The following is a 17476-nucleotide window of genomic DNA, read 5'->3' on the forward strand; positions in this document are numbered from 1 at the left end:
TATTGCTCAGTTCGGCATGGCAGCCAGGAAGTCTTGGTGGTTCCAAACTTCCATTTCAGAATGACGGAGGCCAATGTGTTTTTGGGCACCTTCAATGCTTCAGGAATTTTTGGGAAGAGGCAGCTCTGTGCCTCGACAAAATCCAGTCTCAGAGCTCTACGGACAATTAATTCAACCTCATGGCTTGATTTGTGTGTATATATAAACTCAGCAAAAAAAAAGAAACAGCCCTTCTTCAGGACTGTCTTTCAAAGGTAATCTAAATAACTTCACAGATATTCATTGTAAAGGGTTTAAACACCATTTCCCATGCTTGTTCAACGAACCATAAACAATTAATGAACATGCACCTGTAGAACGGTCATTAAGACACTAACAGCTCACAGTCGGTAGGTAATTAAGGTCACAGTTATGAAAACTTAGGACACTAAAGAGGCCTTTCTACGGACTCTGAATAACACTAAGAGAAAGACACCCAGGGTCCCTGCTCATCTGCGTGAATGTGCCTTAGGCATGCTGCAAGGAGGCATGAGGACTGCAGATGTGGCCAGGGCAATAAATTGCAATGTCCATACTGTGAGACGCCTAAGACAGCGCTACAGGGAGACAGCTGATCGACCTCACAGGGGCAGACCACGTGTAACAGCACCTGCACAGGATCGGTACATCCGAACATCACACATGCGCGGCAGGTACAAGATGGCAACAACAACTGCCTGAGTTACACCAGGAACGCACAATCCCTCCATCAGTGCTCAGACTCACCGCAATAGGCTGAGAGAGGCTGGACTGAGGGCTTGTAGGTCTGTTTTAAGGCAGGTCCTCACCAGACATCACCGGCAACAACGTCGCCTATGGGCACAAACCCACCGTCACTGGACCAGACAGGACTGGCAAAAAGTACTCTTCACTGACAAGTTGCGGTTTTGTCTCACCAGGGGTGATGGTCAGATTTGCGTTTATCGTTGAAGGAATGAGCGTTATAACGAGGCCTGTCCTCAGAAGCGGGATCAATTTGGAGGGTCCGTCATGGTCTGGGGCGGTGTGGATCATCGGATTAAGCTTGTTGTCAATGCAGGCAATCTCAACGCTGTGCGTTATCCTCCTCCCTCATGTGGAACCATTCCTGCAGGCTCATTCTGACATGACCCTTCAGCATGACAATTCCACCAGCCATACTGCTCGTTTTGTGCGTGATTTCCTGCAAGACAGGAATGTCAGTGTTCTGTCATGGCCAGCGAAGAGCCCGGATCTCAATCCCATTGAGCACGCCTGGGACCTGTTGGATCAGAGGGTGAGGGCTCGGGCCATTCCCCCCAGAAATGTCCAGGAACTTGCAGGTGCCTTGGCGGAAGAGTGGGGTAACATCTCACAGCAATAACTGGCAAATCTGGTGCAGCCCATGAGATGCACTGCTGTACTTAATGCAGCTGGTGGCCGCACCAGATACCGACTGTTACTTTTGATTTGACCCCCACCTTTGTTCAGGGACACATTATCAGTTTATGTCTCAGTTGTTGAATCTTGTTATGTTCATACAAATATTTACACGTTAAGTTTGCTGAAAATAAACGTAGTTGACAGTGAGAGGACGTTTCTTTTTTTGCTGAGTTTAGATATCAAAAGGCGAGCAGAATGTGTCTTTCTACTTAATAGGCTATTCCTTTTCAGTGCAAAAATAAATAAATGCCCCTCCACTCAGACTAGTACAGTATGTACAGGCCATGGGTCCATAATGGAGCCAGCTCATCAGAGTCACACACACACACACACACACACACACACACACACACACACACACACACACACACACACACACACACATACATTTCAGGGACGTGAGACGTGACAGGGACGTGAAAACATAGCCTGCTGGGTGGGCGAGAGAAAGAAAAGTGCATGAACTTCATGATTAAGAGAAGATGAGGAGGAGACAGGGACAGAGTTCAAAGTTTGGAGAGTTCAAGGCAGGAGAAGGAAAGAAGAGTGCGGCTCCTCATTTCGGGATGGCCGGGAGCGAGGGAGTGCGTAGGAGACATTTGGGCTGTGTCACGACACCCTCCCTCGCCTGCAGGTCTCCCTCTGTGCCTGTTCGCAGGAACAGAGTGAGCAAGCAAAGGAGTGCCAGTAGCAGCCACCCCCGGACCTTCTGAAAGGAGAAGGCCATTTAAAATGTTCCCGATAGATCAAACCTGGAATCTGTGTGCTGCTCTGAGACACACCTCACTGAGGTGGCTCAGCGACAAGCTCCAGAGAAAAGACAGAGAGAATAGACACTCTGAGCACAAAGGTGTACTGTGTTGTGTGGTTAACACTTTTCAGTGTGAGCCAAGGGGATAAGAAGAGACACTAACCACAACGTCAATGGAGTGGTTGATTAAAAGTAAACAAATTAACTGCTGTAGAAATAATAAATGTCTGCTCACCATGACAAATGGACTCACATGGAACCGATGGCAGATTGAAGACAAATTGGCCAACAAAAATAAATGTTACGAGAGCAATCTAAAAAGACCACGGTGTGACAGCTTAAAAAGACTGTTTAATCTTCCCCAAGTGCTCACAGAACAGTTCATGTTGGGTTTGGGACTGGGTAGAGTTCATTGGATACATTATGTAAGGGGAAATTAAGCAAATGTCTTTGAATTCCCTTCAACAAAAGAACCAGCAGTTAATCCAAGTGACCAGGGCAAAGAGCCTAATCCCTCAGCACAACATACTGTACCTTAGACACCTTTAGATATTTTTAAAGATGACAAAGTGGAAAATAAAATGGTACAAATCTTGCAGAGGCAGATATGACTACATATAAAAAAAGATTTACAGAAGATAAGAACATGCATGATTTTAGTTATGTCACACCAAAAAAACAACCAAAACCAAACTAGCTGACTATGGTGAATTCAGCTCCAACTACATCTACTGTATTTGCCAAAGGTCAATATTTTTTAATGTACTTATGCTTGTAATCTGTAGTTGCATAGCTTTGTTTGCTGAAATCCATCATTTTTAATAACACATCAAATACAACCAACTGTTTCCTCATTGTTACCGCAACTCCGCGTGAATGCGCATGTGCCAATTCAATCTCAACAAGGAAAGAGTTGGTAGTATTTGATTAAATATTTAATTTAAAAGTTTGGATTTCAGCAAATAAAGAAAGAAAGGCAGACAACCAGAGAGGGCAAATGTACAAGGCAAGCGTTCCTCAAATTTACATTTTTGGAAGTATTGACCTTGGGCGACCTAAATGTAGCTGGAGCCGAATTCCACAAAGTTGAGTTTAGTCAGCTAAGGTTGACGTAGGTATACATTTCAGTCAACACTTCAGCAAGCAATGCCACTGAAGTGAATTATTATTTGACTGTTGTAGATAGAATGACAACAATGAAACATATTCAATTTCCACTGCTTTGCAGTAAGGCTTATGAAAAAGCACACGTTTCATAACATGCACTCACTGCAATGGCAATGCAGTCTGAGCACCGATGATGTGCACTAGGCTCCCATTGTCCACAGTTGACACACTGGGCAGAATAAACACGACAAATGTTTTAACAATGACATCTCCCACAATTACATTTGGCATGCAAACGAAAAAGTACCCTTACCTTTCGCATTCGCTACGTGAAATTTCTTGAATAATTTGCATTAAATGGTAAATTAATTTGCATTCAATTGTCAATACATGTTCTGTTACATACAGGTTGAGATTTCTTTCATCAGTTTCTTGAGGAGCAACGACGCTGTCGGTCCCCTGCAGGAATACAAAATCCAATTCGAGAGTTCCGGAAACGTACAGCCAAAATCTTAAGAAATTCGGCGAAAATGGGGATCAAATTGATTGAGACACATGATCAGTTTGCGTAATACATTAATATGCATAAAGTTAAATACGCCGCAAACTAATTATTATGTTGATTCTCATATTTTTTTGCTACACATTTAGCTCAACTGCAATTTAGACAGACAATTAATATCCAATTGCTATACCACCAAAATAAATAAATATGTTAAATGAAGCCTGAATTTCAAAACCATAAAATGAACCCATTTTAGATTGTTGTCCAATTTCTATGGGTTTTCAATTAATGACATGGAAGCTTTTCCAAGTCTACATTTTCTCTCTTCTTACACAGTAACCTAACACATTGATTTCTGAGTTAATTGATCGATGGAATGGTAATTAACAGAGTATTTTGTCATATATTTCACGCAGCATCTGTAGTGGGCTAGTAGTCTACTGGATTATCTTCAGAAAGCAGTCTGCATCACCTCTAAATTCTCTTATTCTCGCGGTGCCCCCTACTGCCCAACTATGTTAAACGCGCCTTGATTTAGTTATGAACCCGCTTTTCACGCACTTCTGGTTGGTCGCAGGGTTTTTCTTACATTTACATTACATTTAAGTCATTTAGCAGACGCTCTTATCCAGAGCGACTTACAAATTGGTGCATTCACCTTATGACCTCCAGTGGAACAGTAGTGCATCTAAATCTTTTCAGGGGGAGGGGGGGTGAGAGGGATTACTTTATCCTATCCTAGGTATTCCTTAAAGAGGTGGGGTTTCAGGTGTCTCCGGAAGGTGGTGATTGACTCCGCTGTCCTGGCGTCGTGAGGGAGTTTGTTCCACCATTGGGGGCCAGAGCAGCGAACAGTTTTGACTGGGCTGAGCGGGAACTGTACTTCCTCAGTGGTAGGGAGGCGAGCAGGCCAGAGGTGGATGAACGCAGTGCCCTTGTTTGGGTGTAGGGCCTGATCAGAGCCTGGAGGTACTGAGGTGCCGTTCCCCTCACAGCTCCGTAGGCAAGCACCATGGTCTTGTAGCGGATGCGAGCTTCAACTGGAAGCCAGTGGAGGGAGCGGAGGAGCGGGGTGACGTGAGAGAACTTGGGAAGGTTGAACACCAGACGGGCTGCGGCGTTCTGGATGAGTTGTAGGGGTTTAATGGCACAGGCAGGGAGCCCAGCCAACAGCGAGTTGCAGTAATCCAGACGGGAGATGACAAGTGCCTGGATTAGGACCTGCGCCGCTTCCTGTGTGAGGCAGGGTCGTACTCTGCGGATGTTGTAGAGCATGAACCTACAGGAACGGGCCACCGCCTTGATGTTAGTTGAGAACGACAGGGTGTTGTCCAGGATCACGCCAAGGTTCTTAGCGCTCTGGGAGGAGGACACAATGGAGTTGTCAACCGTGATGGCGAGATCATGGAACGGGCAGTCCTTCCCCGGGAGGAAGAGCAGTTCCGTCTTGCCGAGGTTCAGCTTGAGGTGGTGATCCGTCATCCACACGGATATGTCTGCCAGACATGCAGAGATGCGATTCGCCACCTGGTCATCAGAAGGGGGAAAGGAGAAGATTAATTGTGTGTCGTCTGCATAGCAATGATAGGAGAGACCATGTGAGGGTATGACAGAGCCAAGTGACTTGGTGTATAGCGAGAATAGGAGAGGGCCTAGAACAGAGCCCTGGGGGACACCAGTGGTGAGAGCACGTGGTGTGGAGACGGATTCTCGCCACGCCACCTGGTAGGAGCGACCTGTCAGGTAGGACGCAATCCAAGCGTGGGCCGCGCCGGAGATGCCCAACTCGGAGAGGGTGGAGAGGAGGATCTGATGGTTCACAGTATCGAAGGCAGCCGATAGGTCTAGAAGGATGAGAGCAGAGGAGAGAGAGTTAGCTTTAGCAGTGCGGAGCGCCTCCGTGATACAGAGAAGAGCAGTCTCAGTTGAATGACTAGTCTTGAAACCTGACTGATTTGGATCAAGAAGGTCATTCTGAGAGAGATAGCGGGAGAGCTGGCCAAGGACGGCACGTTCAAGAGTTTTGGAGAGAAAAGAAAGAAGGGATACTGGTCTGTAGTTGTTGACATCGGAGGGATCGAGTGTAGGTTTTTTCAGAAGGGGTGCAACTCTCGCTCTCTTGAAGACGGAAGGGACGTAGCCAGCGGTCAGGGATGAGTTGATGAGCGAGGTGAGGTAAGGGAGGAGGTCTCCGGAAATGGTCTGGAGAAGAGAGGAGGGGATAGGGTCAAGCGGGCAGGTTGTAGGGCGGCCGGCCGTCACAAGACGCGAGATTTCATCTGGAGAGAGAGGGGAGAAAGAGGTCAGAGCACAGGGTAGGGCAGTGTGAGCAGAACCAGCGGTGTCGTTTGACTTAGCAAACGAGGATCGGATGTCGTCGACCTTCTTTTCAAAATGGTTGACGAAGTCATCTGCAGAGAGGGAGGAGGGGGAGGGGGAGGAGGATTCAGGAGGGAGGAGAAGGTTGCAAAGAGCTTCCTAGGGTTAGAGGCAGATGCTTGGAATTTAGAGTGGTAGAAAGTGGCTTTAGCAGCAGAGAGAGAAGAGGAAAATGTAGAGAGGAGGGAGTGAAAGGATGTCAGGTCCGCAGGGAGGCGAGTTTTCCTCCATTTCCGCTCGGCTGCCCGGAGCCCTGTTCTTCTTGTTCTTCTTTGTCAATGTCACGTGTGACATTATACATATTAACATATTCGTTAGAGAAAAAACAAACTCAGAGTTAAGATGTTCATCTCTCGGCAGGTAGCCTAGAGGTTAGAGAGGCGAGCCAGGAATTGGAGGGTTGCCAGATTGAATCCCAGGTTAGATGGGAAGAATCTGGTGGGAAGTGAGCTGGCAACTGGAGGATTGCTGGTGTCAGATTCATCGCCTGTTGTTGTGCCCTTGAGCAAGGCACACCTCTAAAAAAAAACAGTATATGTAGGCCCGTGTGTCTTTCGGAGGGGTTGGGTTAAAACCAGAAGGCATATTTCAGTTGGACCTTGTGGGCAATTGAACAAAAAAGTTATCTTAATCTTAAAAAATATAAATAGGCCTACTATCGGTAGGCTATAACATGTAACCACAATCTATTGGTCAGTCTATGTCTAAATACAATTGGTCAGATTTTTTATAAGCATTCCCTAATTACAATATGTTTTGTTTTGTTTTGTATTGCCATTGTGATTGGTCCTTGAACCCATGGGAGGCCATTTAGAAATCTATAAAACCCTCCTTCAATTTTAGGTAGAAAGAAGATGTCCGACCATTGTTTTCAACATAATATACTCATGTTCGCATATACCTATTCCTGGACCATCTATATTAGTTTTGCATCTGGTTTACACGGCCAACTCCACATACACACTAGCGCTTATGCAGCGTTAACACAACTTGGAACTCAGTAAAATACGAGGTCAAATCATGAAGTCAGTGGTCTTCAGGTCGGAAAGTCGGAACTCTAGAAAGAGGCCCGAGTTCCCAAATTGGAATTCCGAGTTGGATGACCATCCAAATTTTTGAACGCGGCATCAGCAGCAACAAAATCATGCAATAACATGGCAGACACTGGATGAATATGAAATGTTAATATCTTTGGCTGTGAGTGATGGAAAAAAATGGCCTCAGTGACAATTATTAGAATAATTAAATGAATGTTTTGTGCACAAAGGTCATGACAAAAGTGTCTTATTAGGAATTTTCTAATCTTGACTTCTCTATCTTTCTGGGCCGGGCGTCAGTTAAACTGCAGTACCGAAGCAAGACTGTAGGAGCTGTCTAAACCATGCTTCTCGACCGGAACCCTGGCCTCTTGGTAAAAACCCCAATGAAGACTCGGGGCCTGTGTGGTGACACCAGCGGAGGCTGGTGGGACAAGCTATAAGAGGACGGCTCATTGTAAAGGCTGGAATGGAATTATGGAACAGAGTCAAACATGGTTTCCATATGATTTCATTGATTAGGATCCCCCTTAGCCGACACCAATGGCGACAGCTTGTCTTACTAGTGTCTGACATATAACGAAAAAGACATGACATACAAAATACTTTACAATTGACATACATTTAAAAACATGAACATGTAGTGTGTGCAACTATTAGTTCCACATACATGTCAGTACACACACACAACACGTGGGTCACATGGGGGAGAGGCGTGAGGTGTTGCTTTCTTTGTTTTTTGAAACCAGGTTTTCTGTTCACTTGCGCTATATAAGATGGAAGGGAGTTCCATTCAAACATGGCTCTGTATAATACTGTATGTTTCCTTTAATTTGTTCTGGACCTGGGGACTGGGAAAAGACGCCTGGTGGCATGTCTGGTGGGGTAAGTGTGTGTTGGTGATGTGTGTAAGTTGCAGTTTAACTAGGTCTTTCTCTATGTTGGATGTGTTTGATACAGTTCCATTTATTCCATTCCAGCCATTACTATGAGCCCTTCCTCCTATGGTTCCACCCACCAGTCTCCTCCAGGTGACTCTCATTGTTCTCGGAACGGATGGCTTCTATTGTTGTGGCAAAATGGAGTACAGCTACGGGCCAAAAGTTGCATGTTCGTGTTGCGTTTGGGGACAACTGTAGCATTTTAGCTAAGCCTAAACCTTTTCCTAACCTGCTACGTTAATGATCCTAATCTGCTACATTGATTATCCTAACCTGCTACGTTAGCTATCCTAACCTGCTTTGTGAAGTCAAGCTATCAGTGTCACCACACCTGCAAACTTGAGGTTATATCAATAAAGACCTTTTTATCAACTTCCATTGCCGAATTCCCTTTTCACTTCAGTTTTCTCCTCAAATAATTGACCTGGTTGGAGAGTGATGTACTGGCAGTGTTCACTTCCACTCTAACAAGCAAACAGAATTGATCTGTAAAAAAATAATTAATTAGCTAATTAACCAAAGTCATATCCTTTTGGTCCATTTCTCTTATAAACTTGAAATAATGACTTGTTTTTCCACAACAGCACACTGAAAATGTGTGGAGTGTTTGGAATGATAGGAGTCAGAGCAAGTTTAATGGGGGCGTGGAGACTACTCCCACTGGACACAGACGTCAATTCAACGTCTATTTCATGTTTGTTCAATGTAATTGACTTGAAATGATGTCAAATCAACGTTGATTCAACCAGTGGGGGTCCAGTAGCTACAGATTATTACACCAGATAAGGTAATTTACCAAAGATTTTTGATAAATCACATTATCTGGTGTAACAATCTGTAGCTAGGAGGCTATTGAAGACTGATCTTGACTTACGATGATTTTGTAGTTGCAGACACCTACGCTACAGCATTTACTTTTACTAGCTATCAGACTTAGGTCAAACCAATGCATATGTCAAACCAAATGTATGGCCCTTTCACATTGAATCTTTTCTCTCTGTCTGTTTATTCTCCCCCAATATTCTGTTCTATGTTATGATGGCATGTTATCTATCTAATCTATCTATTCTGTCTATCATCTGTAATAACTCTTCTCTCAGCTCAGTCAACCCTCTGTCTGTCTCCCAATCCCCCGACAGGGATCTGAAGGCTTTGTGAATGTAGTCGGAGATTGAGACCAAAATAAGTGGCCGGAGAGCTAAAGGCCCTGAGCCAGTGAACTTGTTCCAATTTCCTGAGGAGCCGTCGTTGTTGCTTCCCTCACTGTTCCTCTGATCCCCTGCATCAATCACAACGAGCCTTGGCTGGCACTCAGTCAGGCAGGCAGCCTGAGCTGTGCTCTGCATTGTAAATTCAGCAGCATTACACCACCAGTGCCTAGAATTACCCCCATTTCAGCCCAGTCTAGCTCCTCCTGGGAGAGATGCAGTCCTTCTTCCAGTTCAAGCCTCTGTCAGTTTTCTGTGCTTCTTCATGTTTGTTTTTAAATCCTCTACTGTGAGACAGAGCAAAGCAGGGCCCATTCTGACAGTGGTCTCGATACACCTAGCGCTGAGAGAGAGGCATCATACCCAACTGCCATTCCAGGATGATTTTATTATTTTGGTAGGCCTTAACAGGGGTTACCTGGGGCCATGTAACCTTTCCTTACTTATTGAATCAGATGTTTAAGTTTGTGTTTAAGAATGCAACCAAACCATACACACCCTTAATAATGTTTCTGACATTGATTACTGTAGTATCTGTATAGAAGGATGATGAAACTTGTCAACTGTTTGTGCAGGCTTTTTTCCCAGACTTTACATGAACATAACTAATTGCAGGATCAAGTGTGTTAAATTAGGACTGGAACAAAATCCTGTAAGAGGGTGGCTCTCCAGGAGAAGGGTGTTTCTCCAGGAGGAGGGTGGCTCTCCATGAGGAGGGTGGCTCTCCAGCAGGAGGGTGGCTCTCCAGGAGAAGGGTGGCTCTCCAGGAGGAGGGTGGCTCTCCAGGAGAAGGGGGTCTCTCCAGGAGAAGGGGGTCTCTCCAGTAGGAGGGTGGCTCTCCAGGAGAAGGGGGTCTCTCCAGGAGAAGGGGGTCTCTCCAGTAGGAGGGTGGCTCTCCAGGAGAAGGGGGTCTCTCCAGGAGAAGGGGGTCTCTCCAGTAGGAGGGTGGCTGTCCAGGAGGAGGGTGGCTCTCCATGAGGAGGAAGGCTCTCCAGCAGGAGGGTGGCTCTCCAGGAGGAGGGTGGCTCTCCAGGAGAAGGGTGGCTCTCCAGGAGGAGGGTGGCTCTCCAGGAGGAGGGTGGCTCTCCAGGAGAAGGGTGGCTCTCCAGGAGGAGGATGGCTCTCCAGGAGGAGGGTGGCTCTCCAGGAGAAGGGTGGCTCTCCATAAGGAGGGTGGCTCTCCAGGAGGAGGGTGGCTCTCCAGGAGAAGGGTGGCTCTCCAGGAGGAGGATGGCTCTCCAGGAGGAGGGTGGCTCTCCAGGAGAAGGGTGGCTCTCCAGGAGGAGGGTGGCTCTCCATAAGGAGGGTGGCTCTCCAGGAGGAGGGTGGCTCTCCAGGGTGAATAACCCTTGTTCTTCTACACCAATTTATCACGTTACTGAGGATGATGATGCTGTTTGCAGCTGTTAGTGCAATGATGGTATTCCTCCACTAGATGTGGTAGCTCACCATGGTAATTTTCCTAGTGCAGTCCGACCAGCATTTAGGTTCCATGGTTACCACCAAACATGCTCTCATGTAGCTATAGGCCACCATGCTTTTAAGTTTATTAAGTCATTATAACAAATCTGTTTTGGAGCACAGCTGGACTCAATAGACCTGTAGGAACCAAACATTGCATTTTACCCTTGATAATTCCATCTGCTTTTCTTCTGTAGTGTAGAATCAAATGACTGCCTCACTGCTTATTTCTCAGTGGTGTCATATGCTGTTTTAAACAAAATCAGGGTCTTACATCATCATGCGTATTACAAGCCATACCATCACAGCCTGTAAGTTGTTCTATAGAGTGCGTATAGGGCTAACATGCCATATTAATTACCACATGGCTGTTTTATACATTGTTGGCAAGATACCACGTTATCATCGTGAGGGGTTAAAAACCTTGTTTTATTATGCAATTATAAACCAAATTTGGACTAATTTGAGAACCTGCTGATGTGGAGTTTTAAACCCATTTAAGAGACATTCACAAACTCTCCTCCCTCCCAAACCTATCCTCAGACTACACTTGTTGCAGCTCTACGTGTCCTGAAGTCTGAAAACACTCCAACATTCCAACACGCCACAAACATAATCAAATGTCAAAATATCTTTCAACACAACTCCCACCAAGCCTCTGCAATGCTATGAGTAGATATACTTTTTTGTCAGAAACGGGCCTTCAATTACCCAGCAGGGAAAATGTGGATGTCTTGCAGTGGTGGTGACTGACTGCTCAGGATCTCTCTCTTTCTCTCTCTCTCTCAGCCATCTGTCTCTCAGATTTCCCTTGGGTTTCTTTATACAGCATTGGCACGCCAGCAACATGTTCTGTTCAGACAGCAGGGAGAGACGGTCAAATATCCACTCTATTGTGGGAGAGAGGAGAGGTGGAGAGAGATGGGGAGGACAGGGGAAGAGAGGGAAAGGTAGCAGGAGGGAGGGAGTGGTGGAGAGGGATGGAGAGACCTCAATGTAGGGCAGGTAGTGAATTAACCCATTCATGAAAGGGATAGGTAGGGGTTTGTGTCCTGTAAATTCCAGGTGGATTAGGCTAGCCTATATGCTATAGCTTATATGGATATAATTTAATATAGGCAGGGCTTGATCTCAGAGCCATATTTAACTATATACAGTATACCGTATTTTTATATATGGCTCTGTGCTAAGTGTTCCTCTGGCATCGCTTTTACTCTCCTCTTCTGGCAATGCCCAGGCTTTCCTAATCATGTTGAAATTGATATGACAGATATAGACCGGTTGCTCTGTGGTTGACGGGCCTATGGGGCAGTGTATTGATCAACACAAGTTCTTCATTATACAGTAGTGAAGGTGATCAAGTCATTTGGAGTTTCAGGTACGAAGTTCTGTTTTAGATTCCAGTGATAGGCCTACTACAGTCCAAATGAAAACAGAGAGAAAATCTTTAGTTTATCTAATTTATGGCATTACAGTAGGGATCTGTTCATTGCTGTCTACAGCTGTAGTCTAGTCTGACTGTGATGGAAGGGGGAGAGGGGGATCAGACAAACTACTGGCAGACTGGCACTGCCCAGCCTCTGCTCTTCTCTGCGGTCCAGGGAACAGGTGTGCAGCCAAAGTGCTGATCAAGGCCGATTTACTGCCAATCAATCATCCCAGCCAAGCCAATGGTATTTCCCCATTCGTGCCGCCTGAGGTGGAGTGGTGTGTTGGCACATGCCTCAACGACAGGGAACAAAGCTAGTCCTGCAGTAGCTTGAGAGAGCTACTGTGTTCATTTCCTGCTCAAAGAGGACATTGAAGTTACCATAAGTATTGATACACTCACAGAAATAAAGGTTTAGATTTGTTCTTAAAGGGTTACCAACGCTGTCAGGGTACCCTGTAAGGTACGTCCTTTGTACCTTTAGTTGTAGGTACATAAACTCAACAAAAAAGAAACGTCCCTTTTTCAGGACCCTGTCTTAGAAAGATATTTGGATTTTTACAAATTAACTTCACAGATCTTCAGTGTAAAAGGTTTTAACACGGTTTCCCATTCTTGTTCAATGAACCATAAACAATTACTAAACATACACCTGTGGAAAGGTCGTCAAGACACTAACAGCTGACAGACGGTAGGCAATTAAGGTCACAGTTATGAAAACTTAGGACACTAAAGAGGTATTTCTATTGACTCTGAAAAACACCAAAAGAAATATGCCCAGGGTCCCTGCTTATCTGTGTGAACGTGCCTTAGGCATGCTGCAAGGAGGCATGAGGACTGCAGATGTGGCCAGGGCAATAAATTGCAATGTCCGTACTGTGAGACGCCTAAGACAGCGCTACAGGGAGACAGGAGGGACAGCTGATCATCCTCGCAGTGGCAGACCACATGTAACAACACCTACACAGGATTGGTACATCCGAATATCACAGCTGCAGGACAGATACAGGATGGCAACAACAACTGCCTGAGTTACACCAGGAACGCACAATCCCTCCAACAGTGCTCAGATTGTCCGCAATAGTCTGAGAGAGACTGGACTGAGGGCTTGTAGGCCTGTTGTAAGGCAGGTCCTCACCAGACATCACCGGCAAAAACGTTGCCTATGGACACAAACCCACCGTCGCTGGACCAGACAGGACTGTCAAAAAGTGCTCTTCACTGACGAGAAGCGGTTTTGTCTCACCAGGGGTGATGGTGGGATTCACGTTTATCTTTGAAGAAATGAGCGTTACACCGAGGCCTGTACTCTGGAGCGGGATCGATTTGGAGGTGGAGGGTCCGTCATGGTCTGGGGTGGTGTGTCACAGTATCATTGGACTGAGCTTGTTTTCATTGCAGGCAATCTCAACGCTGTGCGTTACAGGGAAGACATCCTCCTCCCTCATGTGGTACCCTTCCCGCAGGCTCATCCTGACATGACTCTCCAGCATGACAATGCCACCAGTCATACTGCTCGTTCTGTGCGTGATGTCAAATCCAATCAAAGTTTATTTGTCACATGCGCCGAATACAACAGGTGTAGACCTTACAGTGAAATGCTTACTTACAGGCCCTAACCAATAGTGCAAAAAAAGTATTAGGTGAACAATAGGTAAGTAAAGAAATAAAAACAACCGTAAAAAGACGGTGAAAAACAGTAGCGAGGCTATAAAGGTAGCGAGGCTACATACAGACACCGGTTAGTCAGGCTGATTGAGGTAGTATGAACATGCAAGACAAGAATGTCAGTGTTCTGCCATGGTCAGCAACGAGCCCGGATCTCAATCCCATTGAGCACGTCTGGGACTTGTTGGATCGGAGGGTGAGGGCTAGGGCCATTCCCCCCAGAAACTTGCAGGTGCCTTGGTGGAGAGTGGGGTAACATCTCACAGCAATAACTGGCAAATCTGGTGCAATCCATGAGGAGGAGATGCACTGCAGTACTTAATGCAGCTGGTGGCCACACAGATATTGACTATGACTTTGATTTGGACCCCCCCCCCCCCCCCTTTGTTCAGGGACACATTATTCCATTTCTGTTAGTCACATGTCTGTGGAACTTGTTCATTTTATGTCTCAGTTGTTGAATCTTGTTATGTTCATACAAATATTTACACTTGTTAAGTTTGCTGAAAATAAACGCAGTTGACAGTTAGAGGACGTTTATTGTTTTGCTTTTTTGCAGTTTGTACCTTAATAAAAGAGCCAATAGTGTACCGTAGGGGAACATGATAGTACAGGTACAAAAATGTACTTTTGGAAAATGTACAAAGTTACTTTTTAGGCTACGTCTACAGTGACAAAGCCATTTGTTCCTTTAAGTGGCAAAAATGTACCACTAAAAATGTTTTTGGTGTGTTGTTTTAACAAAGGGTGGTAAAAGCCTTATTTGCATATTTCCCAGGGTGCCTTTCAAGTGAATTTTAGAGTTACCTGTACTAGTGACAGAGACATGGTTGTTGCATTCAATGTCTTTCAGTCCTGTAGCCTTCACCGAGTAGGTGCCTAAGTGAATATTTTATAATTTAAATTAAACCCTGTATGACAATACATTACATACTATATCATAAGGCCACACTTTGACAGCTTAGTTTTACCTGAACACAGTGGTCTGAAACTCACATCGGGCAAGTCACATTATGCTGCCTTGCGAAGTGATATGTAATTCCTATTGGAAACCAGCCAGAGTTAGGATAGCTCGAAATAATCACCACAACCTGACTTTGTGACTGCAAGGTGAGAAAAAGGTGAGAAAAATGTATAAATGAGACTAGATGGGAACAACCATCTCAGTAATGTGTGCAATAAATCCAACTACTAACCGATTGGATATGTTAACAAAAATGTATATATTTATCTTTGAGTAGCATAAGATCAATTAATCAATGTGCATGCAAAAACACACATATTGAAAGAAACAATTGTGGAAAATATGATAATGATGGGTGTGGTTTTTGAGAATGTGTGATGATTGTATCCAGTGACGATTTTAGCATGTAAATCTTGTTGGGGCCAGCAAAGCCACTACACAATACAACACTAAACAATACATTAATTCCACTATAACGGTGACAAATGGTGACTACAAACTGTTAGGGCCTTACCACTGCTACACCTGGCTATCAGGTGAGCCTTGTCTGGCAGCGAAACAGTTCATTCAGACTTATTTACTGCCTTTTATTAAAAACATAGCTGATATGGTTGACTTGCTTAAACAAATTTGGTTTCTACTGACAACTGAGATGTACAAACTATGGCATGAGGGAATGGCAAGCTGATTAGAGAGATTAGATTAGATATCTACCTGGCATATTACATCATTTGTGCAGCAGCATACTAGACATTTTTGGTCTCACCTTGTTGTGCTGTGCTCACTTGAATAGGAAGGTGGCGTGGCGGTCCTTCGTGGGAAAATGTTGTCATCAACTTCCTGCTATTCTCTGGATTTATGGTGCTATCAAGACAACTGGGAACTAAAAAAAATAAGGTTGAATCATGATGACGCCAGTGATCTTCAGGTCGTAGCTTTAGAAAGAGGCCGAGTTCCCAATTTACAATTCTGTTGGGTGACCGTTCAAAACGTCTTTTCCCAGTCGGAGCTTGTTTTTTCCCGAATTCTCAGTTGTCTTGAACTCACTGAAGTCAGATTTCCTAGTTCCAAATTAACAGTTGTTGTGAGCGCAGCAGAAATCATGCTGGATTGACAGCATGGCCAATGTTGAATGTTTATCATTTTCAACTTGGGAAAGAGACCCTTAAACCCAGATTTGGGACCACAGACCTACTCCACTGAATAGCAGGCTAGTGATTGCTTTGCAATGCTTGCAGTTAGCCACTGATTCCTTCCAAACCACTCATTGTTGAATTTGCGATTTCCAACTTGTTGCGTAATGTTTATGTCCAATGGCCGATGAGTACGGATACGTTTTATCTATAATTTCTCTTCATTATTTCTCTTCATATGACAAGGATTAAACAGGATTTGCCAGTAGATTGTCGACTTGATTCATGATGATGACTGCTAGCTAAGATTTTGAAAGTATGATGTTGACATGATCAGTCCAATCAAAGCTACTGTAGATATAACGTGATTTGACGTCATTTTATCTGTGGCCAACGACCTTGAGCTTTCTTGGATGGGCACTTCTAATATAACTCTATGGCAGCACCCAAGGGGATTGAATTGTTTAGCTCTACCCTTAGATTTGGCGGTGACGTAGTGTCCCCATGAGTGACAGACCACTGAGCCAGTCATGGCGCAACTAGAGAACATTACCAGCCCCTATGCTCCCTATTTTCCCTGGCTGCCCCACCATCACAAAAAGCACTGAGCTAGGCTGAAACACCTTGATTATGGAGCTGCCTTACTCAAAAAAAATGTTTGTATGCGGCTTTATTAAGTACAATTATCTTTATTTGACATTGTTTGCAAATTGATATGTGACATGTATTAATGCTAAAATAACATGCAAAACAGTCAAACCCCCTCCCCCATATTTTAGCTAAAAATATGGGGCTCAAAACAGAGCCCCACCTGCCCTGAATGACAGATCACCACTGATTGTACCTTTTTATATTCAGAATATTGGGTGCCATTTTTTTTATTGTATCCGCACATGTACCCTAAATGGTACCGAACAGTACCATGTAAGCTTATAGACAGTCGTGAATAGGGCACAACAAAGCCTATGGGTCCTCAGATCCTCAAAAAAGTTATACAGCAACAGCATCACTGCCTGGCATGGCAACTACTCGGCCTCTGACCGCAAGGCACTACAGAGGGCAGTTCGTACGGCCCAGTACCTGCCATCCAGGCGTTGCCAGAGTAAGGCCCTAAAAAGTGTCAAAGACTCCAGCCACCCTAGTCGTAGACTGTTCTCTCTGCTACCGCACGGCAAGCAGTACTGGAGCACTAAGTGTATGTCAAAAGGCTTCTTAACAGCTTCTACCCCGAAGCCATAAGACTCCTGAACAGCTAATCCAGACTATGGCTATCTACCCCCTCTTTACGCTGCTGCTACTCTCTGTTTATTATCTTATCTATGCATAGTCAATTTAACATGTACATATTACCTCAATTACCTCGACTACCCTGTGTCCCCGCACATTGACTCAGTACTGGTACCCCCTCTATATAGCCTCGCTACTGTTATTTTACTGCTGCTCTTTAATTATT

The 17476-nt window shown here is 44.9% G+C and overlaps 1 protein-coding gene across 1 annotated transcript in view; it reads right to left on the reverse strand.

Moving 5' to 3' along the window:
* LOC115102190 (helicase ARIP4-like) overlaps positions 1-3752 on the reverse strand; it is an 89381-nt gene extending 85629 nt beyond the window's left edge. The window contains exon 1 of the mRNA XM_029621833.2: positions 3612-3752. The gene's annotated coding sequence lies outside the window, so the exon portion shown is untranslated. The remainder of the gene's footprint in view (positions 1-3611) is intronic.
* Between the last annotated feature and the right edge of the window lie 13724 nt (positions 3753-17476).

This window comes from Oncorhynchus nerka, linkage group LG20 (assembly GCF_034236695.1).
Source record: "Oncorhynchus nerka isolate Pitt River linkage group LG20, Oner_Uvic_2.0, whole genome shotgun sequence".
Taxonomy (NCBI): Eukaryota; Metazoa; Chordata; class Actinopteri; order Salmoniformes; family Salmonidae; genus Oncorhynchus; species Oncorhynchus nerka.